We start from the raw sequence: 23986 nt of genomic DNA on the forward strand, positions 1-23986 counted from the left end.
GTGCCCACAAAAGGGAGAGAAAAATACTCTTTAGACAACCTGACTGAGACTCGAATCCACGCCGCAGCAGTAGTGTAAGCTCCAACCAGCAGCGTGTGAACCCCCCTGCCCCCCAGGCCCATCCTCTCTGATGTATGTCTGCACTTTATTTTAGGCAATTTAAAGTGCTTTGCACGTTAATTCGCTTATTCAAATTTATGACCGGGATGTTATGCAGATAATGCTGAATTACCTCTGGACTGGAGACCAGTAAAAGTCCTGGTTCCTCTGCCCGCATGTAAAATCTGCAGAAATATTCAACAGTAAGAAAACGTCAATACGTTTTGAACAGGCGTAGGTCAGGGAAACCACACAGTCACATGCAGGGACACGTTTAAAGACACGATTACGCTGTTGATTAAGACGAAACACTCTCAGAGAGACATGCAGATAACCCACAACTTTGCCCCCTCCCTCTCCCATGGCATCTCCCTAGATGAAGTATTTGGATGTGATCGCCCTTAAGTGGACACGTCTGCCTTGATAAACACTTTATGCAGATCAGTTTCTACTTGTTTTTCCTTTTCTTGAGAGAGGGAGCGAGAAAGAGAGAAATAATACCTCACTAATTGACCCATTTGGCTGCTCCTCTGCCCACAGGAGGGGGCTGCGGCTTTTAATGTTTGATCGGCCTAATTTCCCCAGCACATCATTAGTGGCCATCTTCAGGCCCGACTCTTAATAACCTCTTTATGAGGTGAATGGATGCCGTTAAAAGTCTTTGTCTCTCTCTCCGCAGGTCCAGCGACCCTCCTCGTCTTTCTAATTAAGTCCGATGTTTCAAAAATATGCTAATGGCGTCTGAACCTGTTTGAATGGAATGAGCAAGCATCTCCAGGAACTCTGTTGCCATTTACATAATTTCATTATCAGGTAAAACACACTAATTGTGGAGTGCGGGGTGTTTGTGTGTGTGGGAGTGCATGCAGCGGGTGAGCCAGCGCTGCCTTGGCAGAAATGCAGCACTAATTACAAAGCGAGTGGCAGCGCTCCAGAGCAAGGGGTGTGTAAAAGCAACAAGCCATTTACACACAGACTAATAGATTCCTAAACACCGGCTCGGCCATTCCTGCAGTGGAGGGCAACATTTCCAGAGCTGAGCTAATGTTTTATTACTCATTGTATCCTAATAATAGGTCAGTGCTTACAGTCTAATGTGTGAAGAAACAAACCACTTATTTCCATTCATTTAGCGTTAGCAGAAGCTTCATATGCACTTTATGAGGCAATTAACGTTGACAGAATCATAGCAAGAGTCATGGTTTCTAATTTGGACTCTGTGCTCTTAGTGGTTCAAATCAACTGGATGTGAAGGAAAGACAAAAAAATCAAATAAAATACGGTAAGCATGTTGACAAAACCTTGTCCATGCAACATTGTAGGTGTCAGAGGTTGTGTGCATGGACAGGTGTAGTTCTCCTTGATTCCTGTATATATGGCCTAAAAAAACATTGAAAACCTCTGTTGTTGAAGAAGTATTTGAATCCTGGCTCCTTGGAAAAAGTTTAAGCCCTTCTGTCTTAGCGGTTTTTTATCAGCAGAGTGTGAAAGGGGGAAAAAAACCCAAAATAACTTCACTGACAGATCTTTTCCTGCCTCCACAGAGAGCAGCCACTGTTAATGACTGTGGTCCTGCATATAGACTTGTCTGCATGTCTATATAGGTCTGAATCAGGAGGTCTACTAAAAGCTGATCTAAACAAGAACTCTGTATCTGATTGTGTCTGTGTGGTCAGTGGCCAGCTAATGACAGCATGTTGACATCCTGCTTGTTTTCCTCCTACATCTGTGTGTGTGTGTGTGAGAAACATGTGTTTCCTTTGTCGTGCCTCCTGCGGTGTTTGTGTCCAGATCAACTGCAGCTGTGGTTGCCTGTCCCTGTATCACGCTATCAAACTTCCCTTCCATGGAAAACAACATAATCATCCCGTTCCTTTTTTTTTTTTTAAACAAAAACACTCAGCTGATGAGCACTGACAGACGCACCAGGACACAGCTGTGTGCAGGAGTGACGCCCACGCCAGAAACTTCACAGACCAAACAATAAGACCGAGAAACTGAGGGACATGTTCAGAGGAAGCATGGCTCATTCGTTAGCTGCTAGCCTTGAAAGTAAAAGATGATAGGCAATGGGTTAGGGATGGCAAACAAACCCTTGGCTGGTAAACAAGAGTCAGGTGATTGTTGACGGTAAAATACTGCATATTCAGCTACTGTATAATATTATAAAATTAATTCCATCGTTCCATCCTAGTGGCTCTTCATCCTGGATCTGTCATCCAGGATGAAGGTGTTTGATGTTTATAGGTGGTTCAAATGTTGCCTTGACCTTTTGTCAGACACAATAACTGTACAAAAATAACTTGAGCCAGTTTTTTTCAGATCAACCAGGTCACCAAATAGGTCCTTTGCTGTAAGATGTATGAGTAAAAGTTGGTGGGGAAATCTAGGAAATCTATCAAAGTTATTTTAACGACCTTTGTGATGGTTATCAGAGTTACAGATGTCACTGCTGTTCCGACTTTTCGTGCAAACACAACCGAGTTGGACCCTGACTCTGGGCAGAGAACAGTGCTGATACTTTTCAGCACTGGCGTCTCCTCAGAGAGAGTCAATAGAATTCATTCCAAGTGATCACTGAACTTAGTCCATATTCAGTCATTTGCACTCGGCAAGTCTCATTACGGTCAGAATAAGGTGGACTGCTCTCAGGAAAATGACTCATTGGGAACCAGTAAAATTACCCTAACAGGTTGGCAGCCTTTCCTACTTTCATCCCGTTCCTAAGATAGATACCATTCTCACACACACACACACACACACTCTGCGTCTTTGGCTTCCTTCTTTCACACCACAGCTTGACACCACATAGCTCTTCATCAGGTCCTGGCCGTCGGGGCCTCATGCATGTGCAGACGATTACCTTGTCCCCTGATTGCCACCGTACAGAGAGGGGGAGGAAGGGTTCTTACAAATTAGTGGATAAATAGATACCCCCCCCATCACTACGACCATTCTCCCCACAACGCCGCTCCACCTATCCACCCTGTGCCTAATGACGGGGGTTGGGGAGCGGTAATGAAAAACTATACATCACAATCAGCCGGACAGTCCTATTCATGGCTATGCATTATGCTCACTAGTCATAATCATCTCCGCCGTGACAGAGGGAGAAATGTGAAAGGAGGGAAGACGGAAGAAAAGGAGGTGAGGTGGAGAGAAGAGCGGAGAGTGTGATAGAAGAGGAGAGGCTGTGAAATGGCCTGGAGAGGAGCAGGAATCATGGAACTACGGCCTGGAAAAGGAAGGAAGTGGAAGAAGAGAGTGGAAAGGAGGGATGGCGAGGAGGAGAAGTAGTCGGAATGAAAGTCAATCTGCGAACTACAGGTGCAGGCCCTTTTTATCCGCACTCTTTTTAAGTATTACTCCAGTAATGAATGCACTCTGCAGCAGTGTGTTACTGCACCACCGTGGTGGCGTTACCTCACTGAGAGAGAATTATGTCTACGCAGAAATACAACACCGGCAAAATCACATTACCTGAAAATAGTGTGAATGTACTGCAGCTGTTGTGAAAATGGCTTTTAAGCTACTTACGCACTGAAGAAGCCGGTCGCAGTGTTTTTTATGATAAAGAAATGACCACAGTCAGGTGTGAAGGACCACGGTGTTGCCCTGGTGTGTTATGTGTCTGTTGCTTCAATCTCAAAGCTTTGTAAAAATGCCAAAAAAAAAACTAAAAAGTTGGATGTAAATTTACAAAGGCCAATGAAAACATTTCCTGTATCTTAACTGGTAGCATGTTTGTGTGTCACAGTTCTCATGTTAAGCACAATTAATACTAAGCTATTTAATTCCTTCATATATTATTTTTTCTATTTGTAATGTGCAAACTGTTTAAAAAAAAGTCACCCAAAAATTTGATGATTGCCCATGAGGGTAGTACCTTTAGGGACGCCATACAGACCTCAAACCCCCTAGTGAGACCACTGCCACCAAAGTGACAGAGTAAGTCAACTGGGGAGTTAATGAGAAGACTTTGTTAAAATAATAAAATAGTATAAAAAAAAAAGTATAGCAGCAGCTCAGTTCCATTTCTTTTCCCTGCAGAAGTAATTTAATGAACAACACTCAAACAACGTAATCAGACAAAAGACCTCTTTTCCAGGACGTCTGTGAGAGACGGCGTCTTTGTGGCTCGTTAACTGCAACATCTCTCCGTCTTATTTGGCAGCAACCACATGCTGAGCATCTTCTCCTTGGTCTTAAGACAGTTAGCTGTAAATGGTTCTGTCTTTGTGTATGTGTTGGTCTGTTTGAGGTAAAAACAAAAAGAAATGGTTCAGTGTGTAGGTGTATTCACACGGGCTACGGTGCAGGCATTTGTTTTGGATAAGAAAAAGAGGAAGAGGAAAAAAGGGAACAATCTCCATGCACACACACACACACACACACCCTCACCCAGAATCCTGTGGGGGAGCTTTGTATTAGGACAAAACTGTGTAATAAAAGTCAGATCACATAATCACTTTGACTTCAGTGTCGCTAAAATACCCTGGAGACAAATAACAAGGCTCTCCGATCAAGCATGTTGGGCCCGTAACAATCTCCATGCACACACACACACACACACACCAGAGAGAATGTGTAATAGTGTGTGTTTGTGTCAGAGATGGAAAAAAAAAGAAATGAAAATGAAGAAACATTTGTATCTTACACACACACACACACACCTTTCTTTGTTGGCCTGTTTTTATTGAGTGGTAGTTTACAAACCACCAAATGCCAAATGTCACTGCTGCTGTTAGTCCTATACAGGCTCTCCTAATGAGACCATACTTCACACACACACACACACACATGCCTGCTCTCTCTCTCTTTCTCTCTCTCTCCTACAAATGCTCGTACATGTGTGTTTACATGCACATCTCCACTTGGATACTAATGTATTTGAAAGACATTCACATTTGAATATTTGTGTGTGTGTGTGTGTCACCCCTGACCTTGGCCTCACCAGCATCTCATTCCATCTCATTAAATATGTATATCTTATCACGCAGCCTCCTCACTCACTCACACACACACTGGTGTGTTCTGTTCCCCTGCAGTTAATCCAGACGGGCAGTAGGGGACCAGATGTGAGGAAGAGGTCTGAGTTGCTAATTGGTCAACAAGAGCACAAAGGTAGGGAAGCAGTGACTTTGGTTAATTTAAAGAATGTAATGACCTTGATGACGTTTCTGCAGGTTTGTTTTTCATGAGTACTTGAATGTAGTCATTCAGTTGTATTGTTTAGTTGTGTTTCATCCACATGTTTCATATCATTTGGGATGTGGCCTCTCCCTGATCACCAAGATCATGAACCTCAGTGGGACGTCATGGTTAAACAAAGGCATGAAATAAGATGTAATGACGTTTCCCAGGGCTTGGAGAAATAATTGTTTTAATTTCATTTTTATTTTATTTCAATGTAATTAGAAGTCAATCGAAAATCCATGATGAATTATTAAAAAAACAAAACCCAAAACATTGATATCCATACTGTCAACAATCAGCTGGTTGAACCAATCAGGTTGTGAGATGTCATGTAGATTCATTAACCAATTGGGAGAGCCATGATGAATTATTAAAAAAACAAAACAAAACATTGATATCAGATTCATTAACCAATTGGGAGCAATTTAGAGGAGGAATAGAAACTTTGCTCTGACTTTCCAGGACCCTCCAGGGGGCTGATCATCTGCCTTCATCTACTTAAATCTGTGATGAATTAAACAGAAGTTTGTTTCACTCTAAAACCTTTTAGAAAGAAGAGAACAATGTCCACTGTGGTTAATTCTCTCTCTCTCTCTCTCTATGTTGTCCATCTCCACTGTGGTTAATTCTCTCTCTCTCTGTATGTTGTCTATTTATCTCGCTCTGTCTCTCTTAGTCTTTTGTGTACAGTGAGTCTTGATCCAATCTGGTCCTAATGAGAGTGATGTTCTACAGTGATAAAACATGGCTGTGGCCTCCTGTAAAACACTGAGCATCCCTGCCTTTAATTATCGACCAGACTCGGAAGAGGAGGCGGGGGCCGCAGAGGGAGAGGGGCAGCTGGAGGGGCTTACAAGGTGAGAAAACATTTCAGTGACCACCGCTGTGCTGTAGTCAATCAATGATGCACAGCAGATGCTGCTCAGAGAACATGCAGCCCCACAGCGGAGCACTCCATGTGGTGGGTTAACTTCACTGTTAAGTGTTGGGAATATTGATGCTAAAGTTTATCAGCAGATCCTCAGAAGATCCAGTCCTCACTCTCAACCTGCCACTGCACACGCCGATCTTTTGGCAGAACATCTGGAGCGCCTAATCTGCCTGTAATGAAGCCAACATCGGCCGCCGTGGTCCCGACATATGTCGCTATTAAAAAACTGCTCATTGTGGTTTATAACGGCAGTTTGTGACAAATGTTCCGACAGCTGTCACAGCGTAGACCGAGCTGCTCCCACTGAACACAGCTGACCAAATTCTATGATTTGCCAGTGCTTCTGTATGTGGCTGATGCTGAAACGTCTCCATGTCAGATAGTCTGGGAAAAAAGATGAAAATCTAAGTTTGGCCTCAGGTTAAAATTGGGTTTAATTCCCGTCAGTCTGAGGTGAAGGAAGGCTACGTCAGCCTGATGTATAAAAAGCTTTGCTATTTTTTACATATAGCAGATACACTTGTTAGCTGTGATGTTTAGACTGTTGGAATACAGGTATAATATAGTCATACAGCAAATGTCAAAGAGCATCTAAGGTCTGGTTGTTGTCAGGATTCAGACTCAGGTGGATCAGGACTCTTACTGGATGATTCTCTGAAATCCAAATAAATAAATACTTGCACAATGACACTTCTGAAAAAGTGTTTATTAAACACGCTCTATAGCAGCATGAAATACTTGACTAATCATAGATGAGGTTTATTTTTAACTCTAGTCCATTTTCCTCTTTACTTGCCAAGTAAAACCAACCAAAGAAGAAGAAGCAGAAGCTCAGGCAAAGTCACGAAGCCACGATCAATGGTCATGCAGGAAACCACCGTGCCTGTGTGTGTGTGTGAGACGGTGTGTGAGTGTGTTTTGAACACCAAAACAATAGCCCATCAGATTGAAACTGACTTCACTTTGTATCTTTTGGCCCCGGCTTGTGACAATAGATTGGACAGGAAATCCAATGGCAGACAGAGAGACAATGAGAGCAGGAGGGGGACGAGGAGGAGGAGGAGGAGGAGGAGGAGGAAGAAGTTGGACGAGGAGCAGAAAAAGACCCAAATCACTCATATGCAGACGGTATGAAGTTTGTTATGTGTTGGTATGTTGTTGTTGTTGGATTTGAGCAGTGATATCTGTGAAGATTTGTGGAAATTTCTTGACTTTTTTTTGACATTGTAGATTCTACTGTGCAGGTGTATATATTTGTGTGTGTGTGTTTGGGAATGAACATATAAGTATGTGGTGATTGTTTGTGTGTATTAGTATGTGTGTGGTGGGCGACCTGTCCCATTTTAATCTGTAGCAGAGAGAAGATGTGGTGAAAACCATTATCACCGTCTCCCTGTCGCTGATAACAGCTCGCTAATCTGTTTGCTGGAGGTATTGAACAAATGCATTTGTGCCATGGACGGTCAGGGAGAGGGGTGAGGTTGGAAGGGTGAGGTGTGTGTGTGTGTGTGTTGATGGGGGGAAGGAGGGTGTAATGAAAAATGAGAGGATGAGGAGGTTGGGAAAACTTCCCCAACAGCAGCGGTCTCACAATGACAACAAGGAGGGAGGCAGAGGTGGGGAGGGAAAATAAGCGAGCGCTGCGAGATGATGGAGGAAGCAAATTGAGGTAATGACAGAGATAGATGAAAAGAGATGAGAAACAGAGAGACAGAATGAAAAAAAGGAACAAGAGGAGAGAGAATGGAAGAAAAAAAAATCAATGTCACGCAAGTGTCCTGTGATAAGAAATGTGAGAGAGAATCAAGCGGTGAAGAAGGCAGACGGTGGTGAGGCGGTCTGCAGACAGGAGGGACAGGACACTGTAGGTCAGAGGTCCAAAACCACATCCTGGTTTGAGGCAAAACTATTTTTCTGAGGAGCAGATACGTGTGTGTGAGGCATATACAGTAAAAACACAATACATTTATTTTAATTTAATATAAAATGTCATTAAGATTATTATTTTATATTGTGCACTTTTATTTTAGGACTTATTTTACTTTGAATGGAGCTGTTTTAGTTTTCAGTTTTTGATGCAATTCACCAAACCAAAATGTATTTTTGTGTGAAATAAATAAATGTAACATTTACATTTATTTATTTAGTTATTTCCCACAATTAAAACAAATATCCAACTGGTGGTAGGAAAAAGGACAAATGTTATTCTGACTAAATAAGTAAACATTAAAAAAAATAATTTTATGGTTAGTCTGTTCAACGGAGTGATGTGGTCCTTGAACAGCTTAAAATGGACCTTAAAAGTGCTTGAATGTCACCTGGGACAAAGGACATGAACTCGTCTCTCATCTCTTAGAAAAAAAAAGAACGTCAACCTCATCACTCTATTATACATTCCATTTCCCTCTGCCCCTAAACGGACACTTTGTCAATCCTTGGAGTAATGGTGGTGGAGCTGGTCTGGTGGATGAAGGGGTGTGGAGGTGGAGCTGGGTGTTACTGCGGGCCCTGAGGCGAGCAGTTAACCTGAGCTCAGAGCTGCTCTCTTGTGAAGATTGCGGAGGCGTTAAAAGGAGAGGTCGGTGAGTGGGGGTGCAACACCCAGGGCAGTGCACGTGTCAGAACACGGAGGGACCTGATGTTAACGTCACATCTAACGTCCTCCACGTCTGTCTTTTATTCCACTTCTGTTTTACATCCTGCTCACTCAGCTTCACTCTCACTGTATGAATCTATATGAATCTCCCCCTCTTTATCTCTCTTTCTCGTGTCCACCCCCCATCCTTCTCACCTCCCCCACCTTTTCTTTCCAAGGCCCTGGGGCACCATCCGACTGCAGCGGCTAACCCTTGTATAAGTTTTCCAATTCCAATTCCTTCTGGATTATGATGTGGTGGTGATGAGCGGACGTTTCCTCTCCATATATTTGATTCAATGGCATGATTATTGCAGCAGTCGGTGTGTCCACGGAGGAGGTGTTGGTGTCGAGAGACGGCATGGACCTTGACCTCACCCAGGGGACGATGGACATTCCTCTGACCTCTGACTCTCTCTCTTTCTTTCCATGTATTTCCTCATCACCTCCGTGGACACACACCGTGTCTCTGACCGTGAAGTCGCTGCTCTGAAAACTGCGCTGCGTTCATGTTCCTGCACATGTGCGGGGCTGCACTCATAACCCTCTCTATCGTCATCGCCCTGAGGTGAGAGGCGGTAGATGGCAGACTTGGTGATTGGTTTTTAGTTAAATGTCAGTGGAGGTGAAAGTACTGCCCAAAGGCACCACGGCGTGTGTGATTGCGTGTGCGTCTCTTCTTTTTGCAGCCGCTCTCTTCCTCGTATCTGATTCCTGTGATGATTTAACTCGTAGACGTTGTCGCTGTAACATTCCTGTGTTTTAAAATCTATGGTAAAAATTCCCATTATGGTGAAACCTTAATCTGATATCTGTAGGTCTAGAACTTTTGAAGCTTTGATGGAGACACTCTTCTGATTAATGAGCCACTGTCAGGCAGAACAACTAAACACTTACCCACTAGGTGGCAGCTGATCGTTACCAAAACTAAAAAGAAAAAGACAGAGGCTCTTAGAGCTGCTAAAGATGATCTTCTTGTGTCTTTCTTCAATTCCTTCAAGTATATCAGGGTGATTAAATGATTAATGCTGAGAGGGTAACGTACGATACACTAGAAATTTTGCCCAGATCATATGACCTAAAAAGATATATTTTTAAGCTCTTTCAGGGATACAATATTAAACATGATATTCAATATTAATAATCCACAAAGATGAGGTAACTCATTTATAGTATTATATATTTTACGGCATGAAAAGACGCATTTATCTCAGTGAATTTGCAGCCATGGCCCTAACATTTCACCGAGTGAGGTTTTAGTAACAATCCCGTCAAATCAAACTTTTGCTGTTGCTGTTGTCAGTGACAACGCTGGATTAAAAAGTACACACCGCAGAGACTAAATTGAATTGTCCAGGTTGCTCCCGTGGCAGGCTGCCGGGTGTGTACAGTAGGACATCTGGCTACAAGTGTGTGGCACAGCTTTGCAGACGGTGTCGACATGCCAGCTGCTGCTCCTTATAAACACCGGGCCCTGAGCTGCTGTGCATCTGCTGCAGCCTGTGGCTTAACAGTCTTGTTAGCTCTTAAATTCAAAAATAGTCAGCGTGTCTGCTGTGGCGTTTTTATTGTTGCTGAACACAAAGCCAAAATATTCGACTCGTGTCACCGCGTGTTTGTTGCCACCAGTGGAGACACGACAGCTGGATCGTGCCAAAGACTTGGCAGGAAAATGTATTCGGAGTTTTGGCATCCTGTCCTGAGTGAATATTCACAAACTTATTTATATTTCTGTTTGCTTCCGTGCGTGCGTGCTTGCGCGTTTCATGCATGAGGTGTCCCGGCGTGTGTTTGTGTGTGTAAGACCTGTTCCAGAGCCACTGTCACCCACATACACACACACATATAAAGACGTGGTGTCCTGCAGCGTCCCTTCGTTGGCCGTACCTCACTTCATGGAATCACACAGACCACTAAACATTAATGCTGCCCCAGTGTGTGTTTTCCTCTGTGTGTGTCTGTGTTTACTGCTGCTGAGTGACAGCTGTCATAAAACCTGAGACTTGTGTCCCATGAATGCTGTGTGTGTGGTGTGTGTGTGTGTGTGTGTCACTGCATATGTTCCATGATGGATTTAGAGTGTGTCTGCCCGCAGACAAGACTAAAGGTCAGTGTCCAGAAGCTGTTTGACTGTCAGCTTCACTTGTCCCCTCACCCCTCCGCACAGGAAATATAGTCCTACAGCCAATCAGGGACCAGGACAGGATGAAGTGTAGGATGACGAGAAAAGTGCAAGTGATGAGGAATAACAGTCATTTATTTTTTTATTACATGATAAAAATGTCACTCACTCTGTTGATGTGCAGTACAGTGGATCCAGTGCAGTCATTTAAAAGTTTTTGTCTGAATTTTGGTTTTCAGCTACGTCCAAATGAAAGATCCAGATTGCAGTTCACACAAACAAACATTTTGTTCGGGATCAGAATCTGAGGACAACGCAGGCGTCAGGGTTTGGTGCCTTAAACTTACTGTTCATATTGTTTCCTGGAAACTCGAGGCTGTGATACGTACACCCCTCTGTACCGACCACGAAGCCGTGCACCACAGGTAGAGCCAACATGACGGTGGCCTGATAAATGGCGATGTCCCCAGTGCCCATAAACAAATCCCTTACACGCCCACACACACATATACATGCTCTCATGCAGAGTGGGGGCCTGGTGGCTCCTTCCTGGCCCACTAATTTCTATTCATTTAAAACAGCCACCAGGGCAGAGTGGAGCAAACCCCCCCCCCCCCAGCCTGGCCCCAGACACCAGCCATTCATTATTCAGCTGCATGCTTTATGAATGGCTTACAGGTGGATGCTACGACTGCAGCAGAGAAACACCGCTCGTAAATCACAACACTCGGACACACACACACACACAGGTACACCACCCTGAAACGTGCAGACACAGAGACACCCCCGCCCCATCTTTTGTAAGGATGCAGAGCCCGAAGATGCAAAACCCTGTGTGTGTGGGGTAAAAAATAGCAGCGTGCGGCGGTCGTCAATTTCCTGTGTGCTCTCTCTCTTGTTGCTGTTTAATTAGTAATGAGGACAAATATTTGTTAGTTGCAACAACGAGGGAGGGGAGATTGAGGTGAGACTGTGTGGGAGAGAAAGACAGTGTGTGGGTCTGTGAATCTGCATATGAAGATGAACTGAAATTTGAACTAGTGATAGAGATCACTACGATACTGTGTGTGTGAAAAGAAAAAAGAAAACAAAAAAAACAACAGGCCGACGCAGGGCAGCTGTTTAACATAGTCTGTGGTATAACTAATAGATCAGACGCTGTTACATTTGTCAACCTGACACTTTCTCCTATATTGAGTTACACTCCAGGGCTTCCTCACTTTCTTCTCCTCCTCCTCCTCTTCATGCTCTTTTTCTCCCTCTCTCTCCCTCTGACCACCTCATCTCTGAGCTCCCTTTTTTCCGTTTTTTTTTTCTCAGAACGCCACCGCTCTGACAGTGAACAGTCGGTAAAGTCGACCTAGCAGAACGATGCACAGGTCGGGTCAGGATCTAGACCCAGGGTCTCATCCACAGAGTGTGATGGATGACACCGTGGAGGTGCTTCTTTTGGAGAACTTCAAACAGCTGGTGAAGGTTCATCGTCTGTTGACCACAGATATGAATCATCGCCTCAGATTCGTCGTCTTTGTTGAGCCGGTGTTTGAACCTTCAGTCCTTGGGTTTCTTTCACCACCAGCCGCTGCTGTTTGTAGGTCACTGCTGCAAACGTGCATTTAGAGTTAAAGTTAAAGTCTAAATATTGCAACATTGCACTTTGCCTGTTGTGTTAAAAAGTCAGTGTTGGAGTTTAGCTGTAGAACAGTCAGGATTCAGCTTTAAATAACTGTGTATGAAAACCAGTGAGAGCTCATTATTTTCTGGAGTTTTGCATATTTGTATATTTTTTTGTGTTCCTTATATACACACCGTGTGGTGGGTGTGTGACAGAGCGCTACGTTGTGTTGCAGCCGTGATTGATGGATCCATTCTCTCTCTCTCTCTCTCCCTTCCTCTCTCACTTTTTCCAATGCCTCCGTTCAGTTCGTCTTTCACAGCAAGGCCTGTGATTCTGCTTCCACTCTGTCACTCACTCACCTGAACACACACCTACCAACACCTCCATGGACGCACAAGCACACACACACGCACAAACACGCACCCAAACAGTGATTCTGTTTCCAGTTCGTCAGTCACGCAGACACACACACTGAGATTTGAAAGCTGGATGTGACAGTGCATCTGACAGTGCTCTCAGCAGCCACACACACACACACACACACACACACACACACACACAGACAGAAGCTCAGTGTTGTCGTTTGTGTCCCAGCTGACCTCTTGAAGAAATAGCCTGTTTCAGGTGCTGTTATTGCTGCCGGTGGACGGACATTTGTTACAGTGATGTCGAGTGTCGTGGTCAGAGATGTCCTCGGATGTGAGCGCACATTTCATTGGACAGTGATTTGTCCAGGATTAGAACCAGATCAAGTCTGGATGCCTGTGCTGTTTTCTTGACCTGAGGAATAGTTTGGAATCTTTGTTTTTCAAGGCAACAACAAAAGAAAAATACTGGCCTTTCTTCTGGTGTGTGTCTCTGGTCGTAGATGTGAGAATGTTGCAGTTCTGGTTGGACTGATGCTGATACGACTTTTCCACAGCTGTTGATTTATATTCTGCCATTAATTTGGCTTCGTCGTCACCTTTTAACTCCAATGTAAAGTGATTGTGTTAAATACAGCTGTAGTTGGACATTAAAATAAACCCAGGCTGAATCTGTAGAGTCTAACCAAGCCCTGAGAAAGGAAGCCAGCTGTGAGGTTTAGATAACATATGGCACTAACTACCTGCACACACACACACACACACACACACACCATGATTCATAACCCAGTGTGTTGCCTTTTGACACAAAGGCAATAGAAGCAGCAGTCTGTACAAGCCTGGACTTTTATTCCTTTCAATTTGTCTTGCTTAAAAAACAAACCGGCCGTGAACCGGAGAATAAATAAATAAAGCCGTAGGCACTGAGGGAGGGAGAGAGGATGGATGAATGGGACTGTTTCAGCCGTGGGGGTGGGAGAGATGGGGGTGGTTAGGGTGGTGTTACCTACCTGAAAGAGTCTGGGACCAGTGTGTGTGTGATTGGACAAGAAAAGTCTTTGTTGAACATTTTCTGGACAATTCAAGATGTCAGAAGAAAATATTAAAAGGTTCTGTTGTCGGATGAAAAGTCTTTGTTGAACATTTTCTGGAATTTCATGTCAGAAGAAAATATTAAGAGGTTCTGTTGTCGGAGTTTATAGATCGTAATTACACTGAACGTTAACCAATGTCGTTGTCAGTCACCTATATGAGAATCTCAGTTTCAACCAACCTCAGTTTCCTACATTTGATCTACAAGTTTTTGTTTTTTTTCTTCAGTCATGGATTGTATTTCAAGGTGTTTTTTTTAATCCTTCAGTGCACTTTCACTTCTGTTCTCAGTGTGTGGCTTCAGTTTTATTTTCACTTGTTGTTGTGAGATGGAAACTTATCTTCTGAAGATGACAGAGGCCAAAAGTAATTGCTAAAATTTCCTGAGCTGGAGACTTGGTCTTGATTTGTGAACATGAACAAGTTTCCCTCTAGGGGTTTGGTGGATATGGGAATCATTACTTAACAGCCAGTGGATCAAACACATTAAATATCTCATTGCATCCTCCTCCTCCTCCTCTTCCTCTTCCTCCTCCTCTTCTCTCTGCTCTAGTCTGCACTCCTTCTTGCTCCCAGGACTGCCGTGTAGTTTAAATGCACACTTTCCTGACAACAGCGCTGCATTGATCCTGCAGAACACACACACACACACACACACACATGGTTTGAAATGTATATGTACAGTATGTGTGTCCAATAAAGGGAGTATGTTTTATGACAAGTAAAACGAGCCCAGTGAGAAACTGCTAAGTTCAATATCTCATCACTGTTTGTGTGTGTGTGTGTGTGCACCCTTTTCACCCTAAATTATACAAATACTGAAGTAGAACATGTGAAAATACGTTAATTTAATCATCATACAATATTTTTTTAATAATCATCTAGATGCTGTGTATGTTAGAAATAAACAATAATATTCCTTTTTTTTTTAGATAAATGAAACCAGGGAGAGAGTGAAGGCCACGGTGAAGTCCCTGTGGTGCTGTATGCTGGGAGGAAGAAAAAAAACAGCAGAGTTTCTAACAGGTAGGACAGAACCACAAGTGCTCAACTATAAAACACAACTGCAGTGTCTCAAATTATTTATAGTTTAATGTTCTCTCCGATTATCGTTTTTATTTTTCTGTTTACCTCAGAGATTTGGCAAAAACTGAGGAAATTGGCAAAAGTAAATGTTTCCCCAGAAAGTGAGTGATGGCAGCGACGCTGCTGCTGTAGCTACAGACGTACAATTACTTATTGTTTTGTAGTAATGTCTGTATTAGGACTGTCAAAATCAACATGTTAACCACCATAAATAATGTGTGAATTGAATAAGATAATAACTCCATCCATCCACTTATCATATCTGTCATTCTGAGTCAAGACACGTTATTTGAACTCGTTGCCAGAAAAACTTTAGTTTCACTGAAGCACCGGGAGGTTAAATTTTGGGGCTTGATTTCTTCCGTCAACATTTTCCTCAGGAGTTTTTAATACCTAACCTGAGGAGGTAGTACGGTGGCGTGGTTTGGCCTCTGTGTGTCTGTTGTTTTCATTGGTTTTATAGAATCCTCCTTGTTTTCTGTCAAGGTTGTTTTGAAGGAGTGTAAATCTGCAGGAGTCTCATCGTCTGATTTGAGTTTTCTAGATGTTCCGTCTTACATCACTTAGGCTTTGTGGGTTTAGAAGTTTCAAAGTTTGAGAAGATACTTTACATGGGCTCGGAATTTATGATGTGTTGAGAAATTGTCCAAAAGGTTGTTTTGTTTGTGTCCAAATCTGAACGCTACATCAAGGCTACACATCGCAGTATCTTGCAGTACAAATCAGTAAATTACAGAGGAGAGATACGGTCACTTACTGAACACACATACAAACACACACTTCTCTGCCTGTTCCAAACAACATGCTGCAATTAACAACTCCTTAATGGCTGTTTAGCCCCTCCCCTCAACCCCCACACCAGTCAGAGAAGAACCATCAGAACGTCAGATCCTTTGGAATCGTCAAATCAAAGAGCAGACATCTCTCAACGAGGAAGGTAATTGGCATGACCCTGTGACCCCTCCAACCTTCTGGGGGCGCATCTTATCAAACCCAGTTCCTACCAGTCACACCCACCCTGCTAACTAGCACACGGATAGCACTTAATGTATACACCGACACATACATGATGCGTCATTAGTGGCTTCGCCTCGATCCACGCTCATTAGACACAAACTATGGGCAGTTTGATGGGATGGCAGAGTGGCTTCACCCCCGGCCCCCGCACCCTGTCCCTTAAAATCAGGCATGTGCACACAAAAGACAAAAGCGTCTCCAGCCAGTGAGGACCAGTAGCTGCAGGGCTAATAAGGCAGTCTTGTTAATCCAGAAGAAAAGAGGAGAGCGGAGGAGGAAGCGATGGAGAGACTTCCACTCCTCCTCACTGCTTAGAGGAGATCGGATTGATGTTTGGACGGACAGACTCGGACTTCTTTAATTAACCTGGCAGGATGTGAGACGTGTGTCTTAACTAGGGGGACGCCATCATTAGCATCTAGAGAATACTGTACATAGGTTCACATCATCGCTTTAAGATGAAAGAGTCAGTTTATTAGAGGAAAAAAAGATCAGGTTTTTTTTAGGGCTGGACTTTTTCTTAATGAGTAACGTACCTTTGCAACCAAGTTCAGATGAAGAAGGCAGTGGTGTTGCTCTAAATTTAACACAAAATTGAATTCATAGTGGAAACTCTGAGATGGAACTTTGTGGTGGTAAAAAAAAAAGATTCTGCAACGATGTAAGCACTGACATTTAACAACAAATAATGATGAAATAATCAAGAGTGGTACGTGAGGTTTTTTATTTTCTCATTACAAGAACTTAGAGCAAAGAAAGGGAACTATTAAGTCATACAATCTAGTGGTGAGACTTTCATTGTAAAATATCAGGGACAATGATGTGGTTTCTTTGCATCGAACCACAAAACAGCCTACACATTAAGAGAATGAACACGACTGCGTATTTCCCGTGGAGGGGCCTCAGGAAGAAGACATTCATCCTGGCTCCTGGTTCCACTAAGCAGGTGATTTATTTAATGGTAAAATGTGCATTACTGACTTCAACACACACACACACACACAGCACAATAATCACAGTCTACACATGTATCCATCTTTAAAAATCACCCGTAGTGGCCCGTGATAACACGGCATAATGAAGGTGTTTGGCAGTCACTGCAAGGGTGGCTGTAAATGATGACACCCGGAGCTGGAGTTAAGTGGTATTCCTTCTGTAGCCACACTACACGCTGTATGCTAATGAGGCCATTTTATTTACTGGACTTGCAGGGAAGAAAAAAAAAACTCATAACATCATCTCAGTAGTTTATATTGTTAACTGGGTGTAAATATGCTATTTGCATTGTTATCCAGGATAAATATGCTTCCTCTTCACGTCGAGGAGACAAACAGACCCGATTCCATCACCGTGCATTAAACTAATGCCACTATAGGTTTGGCTGCCATTTATAGAGTGCACACTTTCTCCTGTCATGCACATATTTGCACTGCTTGATATATATTGTACTCAATTTACATTTTTTTAATGCTAACAAGCTAATTAAAATAAAAAAAACATACCTGCTGCACATACATGCTCATATATCTGAATGCTAACACCAGTGTGTATGTAAAGGCTCATTAGCAGCACCCCTCATATCATCACCTGTCTTAGTTTAAATACACATGCACACATTTGCACACATTCTTCTTCCCCTCATCTACAGTACACAAACACACTCACACACAGGTGCACACGCTCTGTGTTAGTTAATCACCGCGTTGGATTGAGAGCGGACGCAGCCTATGCTAATGTCTCAGTTAATGTCCTGGTGGCTCTCCTTGAGAAATATATTTATCGCCTTATTATGGGCTTGTTTCTATAATTCATAGGAAGTGCGTCGTCCTCGATCACACCCAGATGAATAGAACAGGGGCTGAGTGGAGAGATGCAAGTGTAATTCACTCTAAGGTTTGCTGCTCTCTCTCTCTCTCCCTCTCCCTCCCTCTTTTTCTCTGTTTCTGTAGTTATGGATCATTATATTGCGATAGCTGTTGGTTGTGCATGCGTGGCACAAACCCTACTGGGAGCAATCAGCACAGAAGAGAGCAAGAGGGACATTATTTTTTATCCCGTGCTCCAACATTAACTTGAAGTTTTAACCATTTTTACATCAATCATGTTCCAAGTTGTACAAAGTATGAAAAAAAAAAACAAAAAACAGACCAAATACGGTTTTAGTATTTTTTTCAAACAAGTTGTACAAAGTACTGAAAAAAAAAAAAAACCAGACCAAATACGGTTTTGGTATTTTTTTCAGAGTCTTTTTTATTAAAAAAAAAATTCAGCAAATTTCAGAGTACTTCCTTTAGGGAGAAATCGACATTAATTTAACAAGTGCTGAGTCTTTACTTGTAGTTTGCAAACACAACTATGGGAAAAGTCCAAATGCTTTGAATTTTTTGGAAAATACTCAAACTATCATTGCATGTACAGCGTTGAGCATCGTGTTACCAGTGAAGCGGTAATGTCTCGGGGAATTTTTTTTGGAAAATACTCCAGTATTGCTGGTAATGTCTCGGGGGAAAAGTGTCGTACCCACAAATAAATCGAGCCAACACTTTGTTGACGCTGACAGGATGCTTTTCATAACTTTCACCACCTGGGTGCGGTGTTGTCCCCTATTTGAGCGCTTCTTTGGAAATCTGTAGATGCAGTTTTACTAATTGTAGGCGCAAATGTTTTCTCGAAGACAAAAAGAATGAGGAGAACTAACGTGTGTTTTTGCCAGGCAGTTGTCTAGAAAAATAAAACTTGTTTTTAGTGTGATGTTTTTCGTTAGCCCTGAGGGAAATTCCTAAAATAAACATACTTCAAGTCTGTTAACAGTGCAGCGGTATACTTAAAGTAGAAATCAAATGAATGTGCGTTTGATCTTTAGTTTTTCAGAGTGCTGTATAAATATTTCCAGAGTTATGGCTCTCCTCTGGCTGCAGCGTTGGCGCTTGTGTCTCCCTCTGACGGAGTGTGAGGGACAGCGTCGGAGCGGAATCATAATTATAAAATGAAAAAGAGGAAAAGGGGAAATGGGAGTGGGATTACTCCTCTCTCCTGCTCCTGAGGGAGCGACTATTTGCTCCGACATTTGCTTTGCTTACCTGAGTGTTTTCCCTAAATCACAGTGACTGCTGCGGAGCCTCAGATGAAAGGAATGGAGCAAACGTGGTTGTTGGGCTAGCACAAGTAAGACGAATGGAGGTTTTTGTGCCTGTGTTTGTGTTATGTGAAAAATGGAATGTGTGGGAACTCACTCTCAACATGGCCTAAAATCGATTAAAAAGTGTTAAACAGTTGGACTGTGGACCTGGTTGAAGTCGGTGACACAGTCAAGAGACCACCTACAGTTAAACCCAGAATTGTTATAAAAACTAAAAAACTAAAACACATGTTTTTAATCCAATACCTCTAGAGCAAAGAAAGCAAAGTGTCAACTTTTCCCTGATCAGGATATCGACACGTCCGTGATGAAAATGCAGAATCGTATTTGCATAAATCGTTGTCCGGTGCCCTTTAGTTGCACAGATGATGTATGTGACAAATCAAAATCTCTCTTCATTTGCTTTAATACACTTATAATCCATAGAGCGCTTTTCCTACGGTCAATTCTGGTTAAAAATGATGAATGGCTGACAGGGGCTGCAGCTGAAGTTCTGCCTGGTGTTCAGGTCCTCACCCGGAGGTGGGTGAGGACCGAGGAGGGCAGTCCCCTCCCTGCTTGCCCCCTGAAGAGCTCTTCAATTTGAATATGACGAGTCCCTCAGAGGCCCTCTCTCTTCAACCACGCCAAGATGAACGAGCCAACCGTCAGACAGCGGCGGACAAATGCAGAGCAGAGAAATAAAGAGCCTCTTCTCACTGGCAGTTAATAGAACCAGAGTGAGGAGCGGGACGGAAGGGGAACCTCTTGGCAGCCTGGCCCCGTGAAGAGCTCTCAGAAGTGGGCTAACTCAGTCCCACAGATCCCTCTCAATCCTGGACCTTTTGGCCCTTCAGCCCCGCTGGTGTCGGAGCCAGCTCTGTGGCTGAACTCTGGAGATGTGGTAATAGGGCCTGGATGAACTCTTCAAGGGGATAAAAACCCTCTTCTGTCCTCCAGGCTCTTGTACTTAAACTGCGTGATTTGTCCTTTTTTTCAAATCAATTTTGATTTCAGTCTCTACATGTAGAGGTATTTTAAATAGTGTGAAGTGAGCTGGTCTTCCTCCGTCACGTCCTGGCGAAGACAGTCTCCAGTTGATTTGAGAACCTTTGTGAAGACACTGGTTTGGACTGGAAAACCCAAGGATGTGAAAGTGCTTGACAGCGTGCCAGTTTTGAATCTCCAGTGGAAGGAGTACGGCAGTTAAGTCGGCAGGAGAGGTTCAGTGTTGAGGACATGTGAAGAGGCAGAGTGGCTGTGAAGAGGAAGGATGGAGTGGAGACCAGCAGTCAGGGTGGAGGAGAGGAGATGTGGAGATGAACGCAGGTCAGAGGACTGTGGATCGTGGAGATGGAGAAGAGAAGACGGAACAAAAGTGTGGAGATGGAGAAGAGAAGACGGAACAGAAGTCGGATCGTGGAGATGGAGAAGAGAAGACGAAACAAAAGTGTATGAGCTCAGACGATGAAGTATCGAATCATCGTAGACTTCAGACTGACCAAATACAGAGCAGGCCGTCAAGTTTCTTGCCGAAGCTACGAGCTAGCTACCAGAACACTGTGGTTTTAGTTCTGTGTTTTTGTAGAGAAATGTTGACATAAATTGCAAACAAATTGCGTCAAGAGCAACATCTGCAGGTAAACGTACCAGTATAGAGGTGCGGCCCATAAAAAACAGGCTGGATGGATTAGTTTTAATGATTCTGTTTGGGGTGTTTTTTTTTATAATGGAGAGAAATTTTTTAAACATGAGTCCCATGTTGTATGTCAACAGCTAAACAGTGTAACAGTGGTGGTATTAAACATGCACTACTCATGTACCAGATCCTTCCTATCCCTCTCATTGTAATGCTGCCTCCCCCTTTGTCTCTCTCCCCCCCCCCCCCCCCCCCCTCTCCCTCCCCTCCTCTGTCTCATTCCCTGTGATGGCATGACACACAGTGAGAGGCTGCAGGGTTAAACTCCAGCACTCTCATTCTGTGTGGCAATTAGGCGTGAGGGCATTGTGGAGCCGCTGCGATTGCTTTAGTCACTTGTCATATCACCATGACATAACGAGGTGCATTTTATATAAATGTGAAAGCTGTTGATTTTCTTCATTTGCTTTTTTTTCTCTCTCTCTCTCTCTCCCTCTTTCAGCTTTAACCCTTTTACTCTCACTCTCTGTCTTTCTCCATCACTTGTCTTGTCCTGCATCACAGTCCCCGCCGCCATGTCTCTCTCCTCCCACCTCCTTCCTCCTGCCGTCTCCTTCTATCTCCCGTCCCCTTCATCTCTCCTTCCCCTTCCATCTCCCGCGTCCACATGTCCCCAGTCTCCCACAACACCTCTCTTTCACCAGACAAATCTCCCTCTTTCTCCCTCTCCTTCCAAGTCAGACCACTAATTAGAATTCTGTCACTAAGTAAATGCATTGTGACCGGTGTGTGACAGCTCGGCATGTGTGTGCTTGTCCACGTGTGTGTGAGTGTGTGACAGTTTGGGCAGGTTGTTGGCGGTGACGATGGCAGCCGCCTGGCATTTTTAACGTGGCAAGGTGCTGCTCTCGCCACTGACCTGACAGTCATTTAAATTACACAGAGGAGGATGGCTGCTGTGTGTGTGAGTGTGTGTGTGTGTGAGTGTATGTGTGTGTGTGAGAGATTGAGGAAGGACCATTAGTAGCTGTGGGATAATTCACTGACTCGCGGGCGGACTGATTGTGGAGCTGACTGACTCACTGACTCATTGTTGCAAAACAGACAGACAGATAGGAAAGGCTTGTTTACCATGTCAGCTCACCAATATAACACAAATCTCTTCACACACGCACACACACACACACACATATATACTCTCTAGAAAAGTGTCTAGAGTCGAAGATGAGAGAAGAAGGAAAATAATATAGCAAAAAAAAAAGCAGCAGAAAAACAAAACTGTTTTTCATTGCCTGTTTTTTTTTTTTTTTTCCAACTGATCTGGACGGAGAGGTGAATGAAAACAACATTCATGGATGGAATTATTTTAGGTCCAGGTGACACACAGGGAGTAATTATAACAGAACGCTCATCCGTCCATCCTGAAACACTGCAGCCAGAATCATTCCAAAAGGAATTCTTGTTTACGAGTGAAAACTACAAAAACAAATCATATTTTCTCTTATTTTTAACATTTACATTTTAAATTTCTACTTTATACAACCTATAATCAGCACTTTGATATATTGTAAAGTACTTTATATATATAGAACTGCATATTAGAGAATTGATGACTGGATGGAAGGTGGAATTGTTTATTTTGCCAAACCAATAATCCCAAAAAAATGAAATATAAAAAGAGTTTGTTGTGAAGAATTTCAAATGTGAACATGAATGTTATAATTAAAAACAATGTGTATCACAGTACAGGGGGAGACAGAGGCAGAGAGGGGAGAGAGTGGACACCTCACCCACCACAACAGTCCCCTGGAGGAGAACAGTGCTTAGCAGCAGCAGCAGCAGCAGCAGCAGCACAGGGCCACGGTGACAGCAGCATGGTAAAACACCTCTAATGCACCTCCATGGCTTTTTACTGCTTCTCATATAGCAGCAGCCAGGACACACACACACACACACACACACACACACACACAAACAAGCCGGCATCGAGGCCACTTGAGATTCAGGTTTTTAGTCTGTCACTGCGGGGGCAACATGCTTCAGAACAAACTCACGCACAACAGCGCGGACATTTATTATTCACGCTTTTGTTTTGTACACAGACGACACGCTGGGCGAGAGATAAATAACAGTGATAAGTCTTGTCTTGTCAGAGGAGAGGAGAAAGGCTGAGTGACATATGATTGGTCTCCTGGTCGTGAAATATGCATGGCTTTTTCAGCAGCCAGAGGAGAGGAGTTAATTTAGGCCTCTCGCTACGCTGGGGGTAATTAAAAGAGATGATCGATAGCCCCCCCTCTCTCCGTGACTGATAACAACAGCCCCCACGCACGTACGCACGCACACACAGACACCATACAACTGCAGGTGAACGTGCACATCCAGAATCCACTCTGTGTTTACAGCTTATTTACTGAAGAGTACAATGGAAAATATCTTTGTCAGTTTGCAATTATACTTCCAAGGCAAGGACAAAAAAAACAAACTCCACCCCCTGACCATGATACAATTGTTTAATTTCTACAACTTGTTCTGCTCTAGGGGAAAACTTGAACGATTGAACAGTGTTTATTAGGACAAACTTTCTTTGTTTTGCATCTTGGGTTGTTAGTTTAGCTGAGGTGAACAACGATCTCAGTCGTACAAAGTCAGTGTTCCCTTTGTTTATCAGGTATGGCTGACTTCACATCTTCAAAGTTTGAAGAAACTCTGGAGTTTTCTGGTCCTCAGAGTTGGCGCAGGAAGTCACGGCAGCTTTTATCGTCGTCAGACTCACCGACAAAGATTTGTATTCAGTATAGTGCAGTCACTGTTAACAAGGCAGAGAGCAAGAGAGCCGGGTACTCCAAAGTCTTCCATAAACAGGCACTCTGTCATCAATATTATAGAGGAATCCATACTGCAGGAGTAGAAGACTAATTAGAGCTGGCTCTAAATTATTTAACTCCCTCTGATTTTATTGATTTGTCAGTTCAGAGCTGTGACTCAGAGCTGTAAAATTGACTCTGCCTGAAAGAGACATGCTCGTCTCCTGCTTTATGGCTGTCAGCACGTAGACGCTGACAGGC

The 23986-nt window shown here is 43.4% G+C and overlaps 1 protein-coding gene across 5 annotated transcripts in view; it reads left to right on the forward strand.

The window, feature by feature from the left end:
• Positions 1 to 786: 786 nt before the first annotated feature.
• The window catches only part of rnf220a (ring finger protein 220a), a 204922-nt gene continuing 181722 nt past the window's right edge, over positions 787 to 23986 (forward strand). The window contains exons 1-6 of one of the 5 annotated variants that reach the window (XM_025066330.1): positions 787 to 912; positions 5148 to 5223; positions 5972 to 6152; positions 7222 to 7354; positions 14991 to 15084; positions 22663 to 22795. The gene's annotated coding sequence lies outside the window, so the exon portion shown is untranslated. The remainder of the gene's footprint in view (positions 913 to 5147; positions 5224 to 5971; positions 6153 to 7221; positions 7355 to 14990; positions 15085 to 22662; positions 22796 to 23986) is intronic. The other 4 variants (XM_025066328.1, XM_025066329.1, XM_025066331.1 and 1 more) reach the window with 4 other exon arrangements.

This window comes from Cynoglossus semilaevis, chromosome 20 (assembly GCF_000523025.1).
Source record: "Cynoglossus semilaevis isolate Cse_v1.0 chromosome 20, Cse_v1.0, whole genome shotgun sequence".
NCBI classification, from domain to species: domain Eukaryota; kingdom Metazoa; phylum Chordata; class Actinopteri; order Pleuronectiformes; family Cynoglossidae; genus Cynoglossus; species Cynoglossus semilaevis.